Source organism: Berghia stephanieae, chromosome 12 (assembly GCF_034508935.2).
Source record: "Berghia stephanieae isolate SIO BIC M18660-M18661 chromosome 12, UCSD_Bste_1.3, whole genome shotgun sequence".
In the NCBI taxonomy this organism is placed as follows: domain Eukaryota; kingdom Metazoa; phylum Mollusca; class Gastropoda; order Nudibranchia; family Aeolidiidae; genus Berghia; species Berghia stephanieae.
In genome coordinates, this window is record NC_088371.1 from 12160895 (window position 1) to 12177116 (window position 16222).

General features: G+C 33.8%; 1 long non-coding RNA gene across 1 annotated transcript; it reads left to right on the plus strand.

Annotated features, from left to right (window-relative positions):
- Positions 1 to 5456: 5456 nt before the first annotated feature.
- Positions 5457 to 9777, plus strand: LOC144957878 (uncharacterized). Its single transcript, XR_013642245.1, has 2 exons — positions 5457 to 7134; positions 8288 to 9777. It is a non-coding gene; the product is annotated as an uncharacterized LOC144957878 (long non-coding RNA).
- The last annotated feature ends 6445 nt before the right edge of the window (positions 9778 to 16222 follow it).

Here is a 16222-nt window from a genome sequence, read left to right on the forward strand (position 1 = left end):
TCGCCTTCGGATTTGACGGTCCTGGGTTCAAGTCTCGATTTGAGCGGCGCATAATTGAGTCCTTGGAAAAGGCTCTTTACTCACATTCCCTCATTGTACTCGGATATAAAATGAGTACCTGGCCCTTAACAGCGTTGTTTCTGTTCGAAAAATTGTAATGTCACTTAAAAGGCGTCATGTCGCGTCTTACATGTTAAATGTTGCTATTGGCTAGGGACCCCTTGTAAAGGGCTTTGAGCACGTTAAGTGGATATTGCGCTATAAAGATGCTAAAAAAATATACTGTCTGATCCGCCCAATATTAGATAAAACATGTTGCCCAAAGCTCGTATGTAGACTTCAGAGTTTTGATCCGCCGACCATCGATATACTTGTTACTTTTCCAAATGTTTACTTTTCTGCAAAATCGTTATTTTTCTGCAAATAGTTACTTTCTGCCTATACCAGTTACTTTTCTGATTGCAGTTAGTTTTTTTGCACATAGTTACTTTTCTGTGCATTGTTATTTTTCTGAAATTAGTTACTTTCTGCCTATACACGTTACTTTTCTGATTGCAGTTAGTTTTCTGCACATAGTTACTTTTCTGCAAAATCGTTATTTTTCTGCAAATAGTTACTTTCTGCCTATACTAGTTACTTTTCTGATTGCAGTTAGTTTTCTGCACATAGTTACTTTTCTGTGCATTGTTATTTTTCTGCAAATAGTTATTTTCTGCCTATACTAGTTACTTTTCTGATTGCAGTTAGTTTTCTGCACATAGTTACTTTTCTGCAAAATCGTTATTTTTCTGCAAATAGTTACTTTCTGCCTATACTAGTTACTTTTCTGATTGCAGTTAGTTTTCTGCACATAGTTACTTTTCTGTGCATTGTTATTTTTCTGCAAATAGTCATTTTCTGCCTATACTAGTTACTTTTCTGATTGCAGTTAGTTTTCTGCACATAGTTACTTTTCTGCAAAATCGTTATTTTTCTGCAAATAGTTACTTTCTGCCTATACTAGTTACTTTTCTGATTGCAGTTAGTTTTCTGCACATAGTTACTTTTCTGTGCATTGTTATTTTTCTTCAAATAGTTATTTTCTGCCTATACTAGTTACTTTTCTGATTGCAGTTAGTTTTTTTGCACATAGTTACTTTTCTGTGCATTGTTATTTTTCTGCAATTAGTTACTTTCTGCCTATACAAGTTACTTTTCTGATTGCAGTTAGTTTTTTTGCACATAGTTACTTTTCTGTGCATTGTTATTTTTCTGCAATTAGTTACTTTCTGCCTATACAAGTTACTTTTCTGATTGCAGTTAGTTTTTTTGCACATAGTTATTTTTCTGTGCATTGTTATTTTTCTGCAATTAGTTACTTTCTGCCTATACTAGTTACTTTTCTGATTGCAGTTAGTTTTTTTGCACATAGTTACTTTTCTGTGCATTGTTATTTTTCTGCAATTAGTTACTTTCTGCCTATACTAGTTACTTTTCTGATTGCAGTTAGTTTTCTGCACATAGTTACTTCTCTGTGCATTGTTATTTTTCTGCAATTAGTTACTCTCTGCCTATACTAGTTACTTTTCTGATTGCAGTTAGTTTTTTTGCACATAGTTACTTTTCTGTGCATTGTTATTTTTCTGCAATTAGTTTCTTTCTGCCTATACTAGTTACTTTTCTGATTGCAGTTAGTTTTCTGCACATAGTTACTTCTCTGTGCATTGTTATTTTTCTGCAATTAGTTACTTTCTGCCTATACTAGTTACTTTTCTGATTGCAGTTAGTTTTCTGCACATAGTTACTTCTCTGTGCATTGTTATTTTTCTACATATAGTTACTTTTCTGCATATTATATTTACTTTCCTGCGTATAGTTACTCTCTGCATATAGTTACTTTTCTGAATATAGTTACTTTTTTTTGCAAATAGTTTTTTGTGTGCATACAGTTACTTTTCTACATATATTGAATTTTCTTTCATTTATTTAATTTTCTGACTATGGTTACTTTTCTGCAAATAGTTACTTTTCTGCCGACCTATAGATACTTTTCTGTATATAGCTACTTTCTTGCATATAGTTACTTTTCTACATATAGTTTCTTTTCTCCATAAATACTTTTCTGCATATAGTTACTTTTCGGCATTAAGTCAGTTTTCTGCATGTAGTTACTGTTCTCTATAAAGTTAAGTAGTAGTAGTATTTTTTCCATAAGTTACTTTTCTGCATTTAGTTACTTTTCTGCAAATAGTTACTTTTCTTTCTATTAATAATTTTTCTCCGTGTAGTTACTTTTTCTGTATATAGTTACTTTTCTTCAGACATATAGTTACTTTTATGCATAATATAGTTACTTCCGTGCACATAGTTACTTTTTCCATATAATTACTTTTCTGCATTTAGATCTTTCCAACGTTTTGAGTCTTTCATACTTAATTGCCTTAATGAAAGAATGTTTTGAGTGTGTTTGAACGATTTCAGTTTTGTCAAACATAAGTTGGTTTTTTTTTTTTCATTGATGAATACATCAGTTTTATTGAGTGTGAGCCTAAATGTTTGTGTCTAAACTTTGCGCACTTAATAATAATAATAATAATAATAATAATAATAATAATAATAATAATAATAATAATAATAATAATAATAATAATAATAATAATAATAATAATAATAATAATATAATAATAATAATTAATTATTATTATAATTATAATTATAATAATGCATGGCATTTATATCGAGCATTTTCATCACTGTGTGATGCTCAATGCACGTTACAAATAAATATACAAAAGTTACATATATAAAACGGTATAGCACAAGTAAGTCAATAGCAGCAGTGTATGTACTATCGTATCAATATCATGAAAATGTAACTGTAAAAATGTAGTGCTTTAACAATGATTTAAAACTATCAATAGATTTTGCTTCTTTTATCCTTCTGGGCAGGCCAATCCAAACATGGGGCCCTGTTTGGGTAAATGAACGGCCGCCATAAAATTTATAATTATAATTATTTCTAAGAGTAAGCTTCGTTTTGTCAGTAGAGGATCGTAAATAGTAAATTCCTATTTGGTACATATATATTTATAACATGTTTTTAACGTAGTCAGGTGCGTCATCATTTAGGCATTTAAAACAAAACAGAGGAATCTTAAAAACGATTCTTTCCTTGACAGGCAGCCAGTGCAGCTCATACAGGATAGACAGGGAGTGTGCCATTCTCTTTTGTATTGTCACTAATTTAGCAGCACGATTCTGTATGACCTGCAGACACGATATTTTATAATGGCTTGTGTGAGATAAAAGACCATTGCGATAGTATAGACGTGATAAAACAAGAGTTGTGACGAGTTTCATTGTAATTGTTGCATCTTTAGTAAGGAAATCTCTTATGGTGGATATTTTCTTAAGATTATTTGTAAGAGTTTTACAGAGGCTGTCTACTTGCATTTTCATAGAAACATCATGTTCCAGGAAAACCCCGAGATTTCTAACGCAAGTCGAGGGCTGACTTGGACAATCATTTATATTCATACTTACTTAAATGTTCCATCAAGCCGTTGATCTCAATCGAAATGTGATACTTCCTCTTGGGGCTGAATAATAAGCTGGATGACAATGTGATACATTTCCACGACAATGATAATCTACCATACCCATGAATCAGAATTTTATATCGTCGCCATTCCGTTTCTATACAATTTGATCCATTCCAATCGAATGTTGTTATCTGTGTCCACTTTTTTCAATGACATTGTTTTTCTCAATGGATTTATTTAGTTGTTTAAAAAAAATTTGATTTCCAAATAAATCCATGCCATTCAAAATTAATTAATTCATTCATTCATTCATTATTCATTCATTCATTCATTCATTCATCCATTCCAACTTGCACATATAATATATGCAGGTCTGATAATAACTGAAAGTAATACGCTTCAACAGCCATGACGTCACTTCCCTCGTAATGACGCATAGTAACTTAGTAACTGGCTCTAAACTCTCGGAGCAATGTCGGACGCCCTTATGAAATATTTCTCCGACGAGCATAAAAGCGTATCCAGAGGAAAAAAAACCCATTATAAATTCGATCATGTTTTGACTTTTACCCATTCTGATCACAAGACATACGAAAAGTTCTAGCCAGCATGAAGAATAAAAATTACAGATTTTCTTAGTTTAGAACCACGATGGCCGCCGTTTCTGGGCGACTTGACATCGGAATATTGAATCCAATTATTATGGGCTTGATTTAACATTGTTGTAGCAGAGTGTATATGTTGCAATGGCTGGATTGTATTTCCACACAACAATGAGCCAATAATAATTTGGGTTATATCAAACCTGCAATTTTGATCACGTCGAGCAAATCATTTGTATTATGTTTAACCTAGCCATTACCTCGCCAATTCATCCAATTATAGTTTCACCAATAATGGAAAAGGAACTCATTTACTCATCAATTCATTATGATCCAACTGTTGATCTATCCTCGTACCATTCCATCAATCTAAATAATGATAATAAATAAATAAATTCCTTTTTATAGGGAATATATATATATATATATATATATATATATATATATATATATATATATATATATATATATATATATATATATATATATATATATATACAAACACACACACACACACACACACACACACACACATATATATATATATATATATATATATATATATATACTCGATATATATATATATATATATATATATATATAATATATATATATATATATATATATATTGTATATATATAATATAAGAAGACGGGTCAGATATTTTTATCGATACTCTCTCTCTCTCTCTCTCTCTCTCTCTCTCTCTACTCTCTATATAATATATATATATATATATATATATATATATATATATATATATATATATATATATATATTATATATTTATCTTATCTGATAATATTGTGACCCATAACCTCTGTCTACCAAGAACTGAAAAAAAAAAAAACAACCTAAAGACCAAAATCTCCCTTTGGGCTGCGGAATAATGACCGTCCCTCGGCCAGTGGATTCCAAACTGACCACAATCTTGCTGTCTCTTCTATTCCCTTAAAATCAATCTGTCCTTTGCCTGTGGTCTTGTGGCCGTGTTCTGGAACGAGACCATTCGGTTTCGACGATGTCCTCTATGGAGTCTTTTGTTGAGATGGAAACAGTCGGATGGATTAATCTTTTTTGGAAGAGATGATATTTTTCTTCGTGAAAATCACCTCTGAATTGAATTCAATAGTCTGATTTCACGTCGCCCAGCAACGGCGGCCATCGTGGTTCTAAAGCAAAGAAAATGGGTACTTTTTATTCTTCATGCTGGCTAGAACTTTTCATATGTAATGTGATCAGAATGTATAAAAGTCAAAACAGGATCATATTTATGTTTTTTCTCCTCTTGATACACTTTTATGCTCGTCGGAGAAATATTCCACAAGGGTGTCCGCCATTGTTCCGATAGTTTAGAGCCAGTTGCTAAGTTACTATGCGTCCTTACGAGGGAAGTGACGTCATGACTATTGAAGCATATTATTGACTTGGTCGTAGTTAGGATTCTACAATATAACAGTGCTTATTTTGTAATCCTCAAAATTAGGGAAACTTTTTTGATTTGCATTGCAACCGCAAAATCTGCACGTTTTGCAAATTTTTGACAAGAATTTTTTTTTTGTTTTTGCAAAATTTGCGTTCCCGCGGTGATAAAGTAAAGATTTTTATTGTAATTTTGTTTTCCCAACTTTGTGCCTATTTCTAAATCAGCATAATTTCTGGCAAAATTTGCCATTTTTTGTCTCATAATTTTGCATAATTTTGAGTTTGAAATTGCGTAATTCCGCGGGGATATTTTATTTCATGGGTTGCATGTCGTTAGTTGTTAGGTGTGATACACGATATTTAGAAACCTGCAAAATTTATTTATTTTCTTATGCAAAATTCATCATTTTCTTTGCAAAATTTTGAAATATATTTTGCCAAAAACCCGCGGGGTCAGATAATCGCCTGAGTGCGTCCCTGTAACAGGGATCCTTCAAGTTGCCAGTGTGAAACTTTTAGGTGCGGCTATGTGGTCTTGTGGCATGACACTCGCTTTCGGATCGGAAGGTCCTGGGTTCATATTGAGTCCTTGGAAGAAGACTCTTTACTCACATTCTCTCACCATACTCAGGTGTAAAATGAGTGACTGGTCGTTAACAGCGTTGTCTGTGAAGAAAATATATAATATCGTCTAACATGCGTCATGTCTCGTTCTATATGTTATGTGTTGCTGTTGGCTAGGGACTCTTGTAAAGCGCTTTGAGCACGTTTAGTGGATATTGCGCTATATAAAATCTCAAGTTAAAGTTAAACTTTTACGTGTGGTCAGAGTAGCTAAATGGGTATTTTTCTCTAAGAATGACTACATATGAGCTTTGTTAAAATAGTGTTGCAGTTCTCTTTTATTTATTTATTTATTTATTTATTTATTTATTTATTTGGTACTTAAGATAGATATAAATCTTTCGGGTATTCTGCCATCTTCCTTTACAAGCCCTGACATGACCTAAAAGTGTTGCAAACATGATAAAACCTTGAAAACAAAGTTAAAAAGATTAGAATTGGAAAACAGACAAAAACAACATCTATTCTTTTTAATCACAAAGCCATATTCTTCTTTAAGGCGGATCCTTGTTGGATGTATTCTCACAACTGCCCGGAGGAGATCCTTTCTGTTTTTTATCAGATACTATTCAATCTGCTTCTATAGTTGTTCTCCCCATCCAATCTGCTATCTCTTGAGACCACCCTTACCTCGGCTTCCCTCTACTCAACTTGCCCTCTTGAGAATCGTCCTTGAATATATTATTTTCTATTTCATCCAATAGGCTTCCTAAGTCGTGACGTAATCCTGCGCAGCAACGCATGGCAACAAACCGGCTGGCTCTAAACAGTCGAGAAAAATGGCTGACACGAACTCTATTTCCATCACCGCCCTTATGAAATACTTCTCCAATGAGCATAAAAGTGTCTCGCGAGGTGAAAATCATCATCAGTCAGGTCATGTTTTGACTTTCACTTACTCAGATGGCTTGATGTTCGGCAAAGTTCAAGCCAGCATGAAGAATAAAGAGTATTCTGTGAAGGTAAGTCATTTCGTCTTCTCATTCTCACTCTCAAAATCTCACATCTCCGTAAAACTACTGTTGGACAATAATCAGTTTACTTTGAGTTTAGGCAGATTTAGTATATCCAATGGAAAGATTTAACTGTTTACGTTCGATTTTAGTTAGGGAGAGAGAGAGGGAGTCATTGAACTATTGTGTTTTTATCTTATGGACCACGGACTTTGAGTCTTTGAGGTCTTAGTCTTGCTTCGCTAATTTTCGTTGCTATTGACTATAGTCTACTACATACTATTTAGTATCGTGTTGTAACCTTTAATATAATACTCATATGAGCATCACAATCACCAATCACGCTAGACATTTTATCATACTTCATGTGGGGCAGCGTGGATCAGCGGTACGGTTTTTGCTTCGTACCCGAAAGGTACCGAGTTCGTTCACCCGCCGCTGCGCTGTGTGGCCTTGAGCAAGTCACCTCGCCCTAGCTCAATTTGCGGCGCTGCACCGCGGTTATTCCAGTCTTCCCTGGGAATAGACCCTAGAGATAAATTTCCTCTATGGGATGAATAAAGGATTTATTTAGACCAGTGTTAGTCACGGTAAACTAAATTTCCTATTGGGTTAAGGTGTAATGTAAATGTTGCTGCTTGAAACTCGAAGAAATCAATAACATTGTGAAATTGAATGTGAACTTCAATTAAATATACGAAAACAGATAAAATGGACGTTTCGGGTTTCCCCCTTATCAACAAAGCAAGATGAATGAAAGAATCACTTAATTTGTTTTTTTAATTGAGTTTTTATACAGCGTAATATCCACTAAATGTGCTCAAAGTGCTTTACAAGGGGTCCCTGGCCAACAGCAACATTTAACATGTAAGACGGGACATGATGCCTGTTGGGCGATATTACAATTTTTTCGGACAGAGACAACGCTGTTAACGGCCAGGTACTCATTTGACACCTGAGTACGGTGAGAGATTGTGAGTAAAGAGCCTTCTCCAAGGACTCAACTATGCGCCGAGCGAGGCCCAAACCCAGGACCTTCTGATCTGAAAGCGAGTGTCATACCACAAGACCACAACAGACGTTTTATTAGTTTGTTTGTTTTTTGCCTATTGAGCATGGTCGCAGCTCTAAATTTGAATCTTTTATTCTTTTACTTCCACAGATCTATCTTGATGATGCCTTGGGTTGATTCAGTCCAAAACTAATTTGTGTGGTTTTATTTAACAATGTTAATGACATTGAACATACATTGATACAACAATGCCATAATTTGTCATGTTTATCTTGTAAAATCATGTATGGACCTACAAAACCATTATTTTGAATGGTGATTTGATGATGATGAACAAATATGTGTGTTGTACAAAATAAATGGCAAAGCTAACAAAATGCAGTCTCCTTAATAAGAGACTGGGGATTGACAAGTGCTGCAACACATTGAAAAATAATATCAGATGTTTCTCTTAACATTGTTGGAATATATGAGAGGATGTTAACATTTTTCAGTCTTTCATTAGCCCTCTCAACATGAATTCTACATGAAGCAATTTCTTTTGTTAATAAAATCTCATTTTCAGTAAATTTATTATGTAAAAAGGGAGGGATATTTACAGTTACTCCTTGAGGTAAAATATCTTGAATCAGGATGGGGTTTTACCTTTATTACCTTTATCTGCTAAAATTAAATCTCCAGGGCTTAAAATTAAAAGTTTTAGTAATCCACAATTTTGTACAATGACCTTATCCGAGACAGACCCTGGATACAGTTTAGAAATAAAACTTATCACACCATTTGGACTCAGACCAACAAGAGCTTTAACAGAATTCATGGACCTCTAAGAAGAATAAGTTAACCGTTGTTTATCCATTTCTTTAGGAATAGCAATTTGGTCATCTGTACAATCAATGATCATTCTGCAATTTGGAAAATTAAAAATGATGATGGAGCTGATAGTTTATTTTTATGTCTAGAAGGGCATGTAACCTTCATAACATTTTCAAAGAGAAGCTTATGGCTTATGTAAAACATGAATAAAAGTTTGTATAATATTTGTTATAGTACTTTCACTAACGCTAAACAATTGTGAAATATGAAGGTTAGCGTAGTTCTGTCTAAGTTTCATAAGTGTAATAATGAAAATTTGGTCTTTTAATGCAACTGTCTCTTCCTGAACTTCCCATCCACTATAATAAATAATGTTACCTCTAAAGCACTCAACATATTGAACAATAATATTAAATATTTTAAAACAATGTACACCTGTCTCCATTCGAAGAACTTTTTCTGTAAGGCTTGAAACAGTGTAAGTGCGTTGAATCTAACTTGGGTTTTTTAAAGCTAGCTATTTCCTTATTTTTGTCTGTAATTTCTTGTTCTTGAATTAAATTTGTTGTTCTATTTAAAATATCCTCACTTGTTCTACAATCTGTTTTTTTTTTTAAGATGGAATCCTGTGATGATGGTGACGAGAGTTGAGATGATGATGAGGGAGAAGATAATGAGGATGATGATGAGGAGGAAAATAATGATGATGAGGAATCTGGTTTTTTTAAAGGTGGGACTTTGTGATGATGATGAAGAGAGTTGAGCTGATGATGATGATGATGATGATGATGATGATGATGATGATGATGATGATGATGATGATGATGATGATGATGATGGTGGTGGTGGTGGTGGTGGTGGTGTGGACTTCTTGATGTTGGTGCCAACTGAGATGGGGTGGGAATTCCTTGTGTCACTTTTCTTTTCTTTCTTTCTGGCTCTGATGGAAACAATTTATTTTTATTTCTGTCAAACCATTCAGGGAGGTTGGCTTTGTCACCATCTCTGAAGTGACAAGAACACACTCTTGATGATGATGTTGGATCTTTTGTCCTTTCTCCTGAAATGAAAAGATTAAAAAAAAAAACAATAATTCTGTTGGGCATATTACTTAATTTGATAAGTACTTTGTTTTAGACTATCTTGTTTGACACCAGCTCAATGCATGATAAATCAAAGGTGTGCAAGAGACTAGGTTACTGGTGGGTCTCTCGCCTGTCTTTTATGAAATCGCACATTCAGCAAAATGTCGCACTTCCTCATTACTTCTTTTGATGATTTTGACTAGGTATATATAATATGAAGTCTTAAATTTACACAGTTAAAGTTGATCTTGGGGTTGAGTGTGGCAAGACTGGCGTTTTCTCTTTATTTCAGTCAATACTGTACTGGACAGTGCGGTGATGGAAACTTTGGAGTGTCAACAATCGGGCACAGGTAAAGGAGAGAGGTCCCTGCCGCCATCTTGCTTTGTTCACACAGAGTTGCCACCTCGGTTGTCGGGGAGGGGAGGCATGGCAGAGAATCAGAGAAACTTTCCAAAAAAAAAAGAGGAAAGTATGTGTGTTTGTGTGTGTGTGTGTGTGTGTAGAGAGGAGAGAGAGAGGATATCTGCGTGGGGGGAGGGGGGGGGGGGGGGGAGGGAGGGAGAGAGAGAGAGAGAGAGAGAGAGATATCTGCGTGAGGGGAGGGGGGGGGGGGGAGAGAGGTTGCGTTATTTTATTTATTTATTTTCATTTTGCCATAAAGGTATCGAGTTTAAAGTAAGATTTTAACAAATATTTTCTTCTCTTTCTTCTTGTTCTCCTTTAAAAAAAAAATATCACTTATCAGTAGAACTTAACTCTCATTCAGTTTATCAGCCTTAACATCAAAACGATTGAGATATCATTTTTGCTTTAACTTCAATAAAAACCTAGTTTGGAATGTATTTTTATTTATAATTTCGTGCAATTGTACACTTTAATCATAAAATATAGGTCTGCGTAAGCTAGAACTTGACCTAGATCTGGACTACGAACTCTATCAAATGTTCGACGAGGCGTGCGTGCTTACCTGACTAAAGTGATCCACTTTTTCTTCAATTTTTTGTCTGCCTGTCCATTTGGAAATCTGTAAAACTTGCAGGAGTGACTCTCTGACTGGTGTAGACAATCTGGTACAAAACACTGGACCATATTTAAGATAAAAATTGTTTTTTGAGCGATTTTCCAATTATTCCTTGCCCGGACCAAGCACGGATTTTTTTTGTTTAGAGCCAGCCGATTCGTTGCTAGGCGGACGTGACGTCAGACTGTGGAATCCTATTCAATAGGCTTCAACAGTCATGACGTCACTTCCCTCGTAATAACGCATAGTAGTAATTGACTCTAAACTATCGGAACAATTGCGGACGCCCTTATGAGATATTTCTCAGACAAGCATAAAAGTATCTCCTGACATATGAAAAGTTCTAGCCAGCATGAAGAATAAAAGTACCGATTTTCTTTGTTTAGAACCACGCTGCTCGACGTTGCTGGGCGACGTGACATCAGACTTTTGAATCCAATTCCCAGCTTCTGATAAACCACGGCGTATTATCGGATTGAAGCCATGAGTCACATTTAGGAACATCGTAGCCAAGATCAAGAAATCTGCAGTCACGGTGAACGTTCGGCATTTTGACTTTGCCTTGTGGTTTATTTAAAGCAATTTTGGCCAAATTGTGCTGATATTATCATCGGGTGATGGTTCCATATGCTGATAGTCGGAAGTCTTATGCTACCAGCCGCTTAAGAAATCAACAAAATTTTTTTTTAATTGAGCTTTATATAGCGCAATATCCACTAAATGTGCTAAAAGCGCTTTACAAGGGGTCCCTGGTCAACATCAACATTTAACATGTTTTAGGAGTTACATTTTTTCGGACAAAGACAACGCTGTTAACGGCCAGGTACTCATTTTACACCAGAGTACGGTGAGAGAAAGTGACTAAAGAGCCTTTTCCAAGGACTCAACTATGCACCGAGCTCGAGGCTCGAACCCAGGACCTTCCGATCCGAAAGCGAGTGCCATACCACTAGACCACATAGCCTCAAGCAGTGCTTGATAACCCGGATCGGCCCGGGAGAAAGACTGTCATTTCTTTAAAAATTGTGTCAAGCACTAACTTTAAAATTACCTCTTGACATCTGGCTCAATCCTACACGGTATCGTTTTGAGACAATAGCCAACAAATATTGCAGATCTATTTTGGTCAGGAAAAAAAATATATATCCTATCTTTTAAAACAGTTCAGCTTTAAAGATGCACATTCTTTCTTTTTAAAAAAAAAAATAATACAACAACAAACAAACAAACAAAAATCCTTACTTGGTAAGCCTGGATAGATTTTTAGTTATATCAAAAATTATTTTGTCAATTTTTCACGTTAAATTTTCTTCATTCTCTTTTCTGATCCAAATTGTTTCAAAACAACCAGACACGTGAATTAAGTTACAGTGCATTTATTATTTTCGTCCACAAATAACTCAGAGGAATTCGATAAAAATCAGGCAAATTAGAGTGTGATTACCACGTCTATGGTTCTACTATCACTACTATTACTCTAATACCACAGTTGAAGCAAGAGGCGAAGCTTGTTGTTTAGGTTTCTAGATTCATTTTTTAAAAATGATAACAATATGGATTAAACATGTAAATTTGTCACAGTGAGGACTATTTACAAGTACGTCATATTCTTACGTACAAGGAATGCACAAGGCAATAAAAGTTGACGTCTCACTCTGTTCTCAATTAAAATAATAATCTTAAAAGTGAGTAAAAGTAAATAAATTAAAAAAAAAAAAATTAAAAGTCGATCAAACTTCTCAAGTCACCAGTGTCAACGTGTTGGAGTTGAAAATTAAGATTTTTTTTGCCAAGGGAGTACAAAAGAAAAAAAAATAAAGAAAAAGAAAAAGAAAATTAAAAAAGAAAGAAAAACAAAGAAAATATTATGCCTAGAAAGGGGCTCGAGCCTCTAACTCATCCCACCCCGGTTACAGTTACGCTGTGCTAAAACAGCCGGCCACCTTGCCTTCTCGCGCTCGATCAAACAGTTTAGCCCGTATAAGTATTGTAATATCTTCCGGTGGACTGAATACACAGCTGTGTATTCAGTCTACAACTCATAACTAGAGGTGCCTAAATGAGTCAATAAAATGGAGATAAAGATAAAGGGAGTAAATTTCATGAATGAACAACACAAATCAAACGACGTTTCGGCATTTGGCCTTTTTAAAGTAAATACAAAATACACACACACACACACACACACACACACACACACACACACACATATATATATTAGATTGTCATAATAATATAGGCCAAAATTTGTAAATGTGTGTGTGTGTGTGTGTGTGTGTGTGTGTGTGCGTGCAATGGAAGAGAGAGATATATATATAGATAGATAGATAGACACACACACACACACACAGAAAGAGAGAGAGAGAGAGAGAGAGAGAGAGAGAGAGAGAGGGAGAGAGAGAGAGAGAGAGAGAGAGAGAGAGAGAGAGAGAGAGAGAGAGAGAGAGAGAGAGAGAGAGAGAGAGAGAGAGAGAGAGAATAATATAGTTTGTTTTGTGTTTTTTAAATCTTTTCTTATCTTACTAAAGGCTAAATAGGAATTATCCTTTAAATGCCTTATACAATAGTTTATAATTATTGAATCTCATATAGCTTGCATTGTATCATTCACAGACAGTTTTACACAACTTTGAATGTCAGGAAAAATGTATCAATACAGCAATGTAAAATCGAAAAATACTATCATAGAATACTGGTAATTGAAAACTGGTCAAGATCTAATGAATCATAAATGTACAAAGTTCATAGTACAATGAAATATTAATGACAAAAATAATCATGAAAACAACAACGATAATAGGCATACATTAGTCCCTGATAAATTATGATTTTACATTGTTTCAGATGTCATGCATTTTACTTGTCAACATTTACAAACCAATCTACAAAATCATGAAATTAATGGAAATAATTATATCCATAAGACAATTTAAAGTTTAAAAGATAAATAAATAAATGGATCAATACAGAAACAAACGAAAGAAAGAAAGAAACAAATAAATGAATAGATAAATAAATAAATAAATAAATAAATAAAAATTAATGAGCTCAAATTAAATTAAAAAATTAATCAATTAATTAATTAATTAATTTATTATTATTATTATTATTATTATTATTATTATTATTATTATTATTATTATTATTATTATTGTTATTATTATTATTATTATTATTATTATTATTATTATTATTATTATTATTATTATTATTATATTATTATTATTATTATTATTATTATTATTATTATTATTATCATTATCATCATCACCATTATCACCACCATAATTTCCATTACCATTACCATCATTACCATTACCATTATCATTTTCATCACCATCATCATAACTATTATCATCACTACCACCATCATTTATAACACTTCCAAAGTCACCAGGGGCCACGGAATGCGAGTTACACCGAACGATTAGTCTTATGAGTCACTTCACGAAACGTCTCTTAAGAGTACCAATGAACAGAATGAGGAAAAGTATAAAACCAGAGATATCAAGAACTCAATTTGGATTTGTCCCCGACAAAGGTACAAGAAATGCTATTTTCACCTTATCAATGTTGATGGAAAGATGTATTGAAGTCCAGAAAAACCTATCTATTTGCTTTATTGATAACTCAAAGGCATTTGATAAAGTTAGACATTGTGAGCCATTTAATATCCTTGAAGGACTAGATATAGACGGAAAAGATCTTAGAATTATTAGAAATTTATATTGGAAACAAAGTGCAGCCGTCAGGATTGAAGGAGAATTAAGTAAATATATACAAATTAACGAGGTGTTAGACAAGGATGTGTTTTGTCACCAGACCTTTTCAATATCTACAGCGAAACAATTATTAGAACTTTAGGAGATAGTCCAGGCATTAAGATCACTGGTGAGAATATCAATAATATAAGATATGAAGATGACACAGCACTAATTTCAGACTCAAAAGAAAATTTACAATTACTCCCTAATAAAGTAGTCACAGAGAGTGAACGTATAGGGTTATACTTAAATGTAAAAAAAAAAAAGACAGAATGCATGGTTGTATCAAGGAGAGAAAGAAATACAACATGCAACTTAATAAGCAACGGAGAAACTATAAAACAAGTTCAGACATTTAAATATCTTGGATACATAATAACTTCAGATGGCAGATGTAGCACATAAATAAAACGAAGAATTGCAAAAGCTAAAGATAGTTTTAATAAAATGAGTCTAATTTTTTAAAACCACAATATCTCAATGACAACAAAACATGGGGTTTTGAAGGCCTATGTATTGTCAGTATTATTATATGGCTGCGAAAGCTGGACCATTACAGAAGACATTAGAAAGAAACTGGAGGCAGCAGATAAATGTGGTTTCTTAGAAGGATGTTAAGAATCTCATGGACAGAGAAGAAAACTAATGAAGAAGTATTAGAGCAAGCTGAAACTAAAAGGTTATTAATTCGTACAATAAGAAAAAGACAAATGCAATTTTTAGGGCACCTAAATCGACATAAATGTATTGAACATCTTGCTCTCACATGAAAGATAGAAGGTAAAAAGAGTAAAGAAAGACAAAGAAAAACATATTTGAATAGTTTGAACAGCTGGGTGACAAAGAAAGAGAAGAGTAATTTTAGTTTTCTGAGGTTATCTGATCAGAGAGATGAATGGCGTACCATGATCACCGATGTCTGGCACAGACTTGGTACTCGATGAAGAAGAATCACCATTACCATTACCATTATTATCAGTACTATTAGTATTTAAAAAATAATAATTTAAAAATGGTAAAATAGAACAAAACATATTAGTCGTACTTCAATCTCAGAGACTTTAACTCCCTATCAACCAAGATTTTAAACTGATTCAAAGAACATGCATTTTTTGTGTTAAAACAGAGACAATTATAATTATTATATTTAAAAAAAAAATCTTTAATTTATCTCTCTCCTTTATTTTAAATATAACTTTGAAACGCACCCTCTCTCTCTCTCTCTCTCTCTCTCTCTCTCTCTCTCTCTCTCTCTCTCTCTCTCCCTTTTTTTCTTCTTCTTCAATATCTTAACAGCGGAGGTAGGGGATAGGGGACCACTATTGCCGTCTAGTATTCTTCAATAACCCCCCCCCCCACCTCCCCCACCCCCTACACTATTAATTACGTCATCTCATTC